Source organism: Gossypium arboreum, chromosome 12 (assembly GCF_025698485.1).
Source record: "Gossypium arboreum isolate Shixiya-1 chromosome 12, ASM2569848v2, whole genome shotgun sequence".
NCBI lineage: Eukaryota > Viridiplantae > Streptophyta > Magnoliopsida > Malvales > Malvaceae > Gossypium > Gossypium arboreum.
Window position 1 is genome coordinate 34,407,943 of NC_069081.1, and position 2,150 is coordinate 34,410,092.

Consider the following 2,150-nt stretch of genomic DNA (forward strand, 5'->3'; position numbering starts at 1 on the left):
CCATCGTTCCGTTTAGGCCCTAAATCGGGCTGTTACAGCAACTTCTGCAAATAACCCTAATAGGCAAATTAAACATGCAATCTATAAAATTTATTATCAATACTCTAACACATGCATCTAATCACTCGATAAATCATAAAAATTAATCGAAATAAACTTTTCTATCTCAGATTTGTGGTTTCGTAAATACTATTCCATTTAGGCCCTATTTCGAGATGTTACAAAATATTTACAAAGTAATCAGCATTATCCAAAACTACTGTGTTTGTACTTATTTACTTCATCTATTCTATAAAAATGGTATGCTCGAGATCAATGTTGGAGTGGAATTCAAAACTGAAATAACTCAAAATTGCTATGGCTAGAATATGGTTGAACGCAAATCATGAAGCCGATTAGTTCTAGCTCACTCTTCTAAAGCAAGTAGGCATGCCTTCTCCAGTTATGTTGGCCAGTCCACTCCAACAAGCAAGGGATTCAACTCCATCGTAACTCGAAAGTCTAAGATTGATGCAAAATGGGCCCACTTTGTTTTGATGCATATCTCATGGGTTGCATCCCATTCAAACAGGCCATGGACCAATTGTGACCTTGGTCAGTAAGTTTCTTTCCTGATCTCAAGCAAGCCAATTCCAAATAGGGTTTGATCAATCTCTTCATGTAAACATCAAGGCTCTTGTTCAACAAATTGGCACAATCCATAGAGATATTTAGTCCCTCCATCTCTAACTTCTGTTCGGACCTCTTCCTCAAAGAACCGCTGTTAAGTAGTTCACCCTAGCAATAACAAGTTTCGAAAGTAGATGTTGCTCTGTTCCATAGTACATTTTGCATTCCTTTAGTGTTCAAAGTGATGCCAAGTGGAGCTCTAACAGGACTTCTACTGTAAGTGCTCAGACTTCTCGTAGCTTGATCGACCTCTTCTCCATCCTTGATAGAGCTAGGCGGCCTGCTACCCGAAGAAAGCAACTCAGTAGCACTATGTTGTTCTTGAACTTTACGAATTGCATCCTCATAGGTAGTATTGTTATGGCTACTCCCATGAAGCCCTAAAGGAATTGAGCGATCCCTCAACTTACAATCACGAAGATTCGGAGTCCGACTCTTACGAGGGGATTGAGGAAAGTCTTTGCACAGTGACTGAAGATTGCTTCTTTGGTACCCATTTGACGCTTTAACACTTAAAGAAGCTTCAAACTTGTTCTCCATCGATGGAGGAGTTTTTGAAAGCGAAGCATTTCTAACAATTGATCTCATGAGATTATTATGAAGACGAAATTTTCTCTCCCTATTGTATCAATACAGAGCTTATCAAACTTGGGTTTCCCAATCCTAAGACTCAAAAATCTAGTAAGTATATTGAAGTCCTCCTCTGTTTTTATACGCCCAATCTTCCTTACAATCTGAGATTTCAGCTCAAAAGTATCTATTCTGAAAAAATTCTGACCACCTAGTATTTCAGTTTCCAAGTTCCTCACTATCATCCCAAATCTAAAAATTTTAGCCAAGACCCATATAAAGTTAAACTTATTTCTCAATCAAAATCACTAGAATTCCTAATGTCATTTCATCTATTAACATAGCAAGTCAAAGGGTGATCAAAGTCAAATAGTTTTCACCAAAATCATCCAATTCCAAATTTCAAGCTGGATAGCATAAGTACACTAAACAGTAAAATTAACTAATAAATCAATAGAACCCAAAAATAAAACAAAAACTCTGACCACAAATCTACCCATCTCAAATCAGAATATTAAACAAAAGAAGGAAACACCTTAACATAAACCATGAACGAATTCCAAACACTGACGTTTCAACTTCATCCATAACTCCCTCGGGGAGGAAAAAGCAGTGAAACAGTTAAGAAAAACAAACTAAATTAGAAAGAGAGCAAAAACCCACCTAAAATAATGAACTATGAAACTGAATTCAGAATTTTTTTGAACTGAATAAGAGAGTATAGCAAATGGAGATTAGGGCATGAAGCGAGCGAGCAAGCAAAAACTTCTGTTTTTTGGAACCTTCTTTTGGAGTCGTCGAGGTCAAAGAAACACATGCGCCTTTTTTATTTTTTAAGAAAAAAAATAGCAAGTATAAACTAGTGCTAGTTAGCTTTGAGCTTAATTGTGCGTTGGATTTGTCTAACAATC

General features: G+C 36.7%; 1 pseudogene; it reads right to left on the reverse strand.

The window, feature by feature from the left end:
• Positions 1–406: 406 nt before the first annotated feature.
• On the reverse strand, positions 407–1,484 carry LOC108477785 (uncharacterized; annotated as a pseudogene).
• Positions 1,485–2,150: the final 666 nt, after the last annotated feature.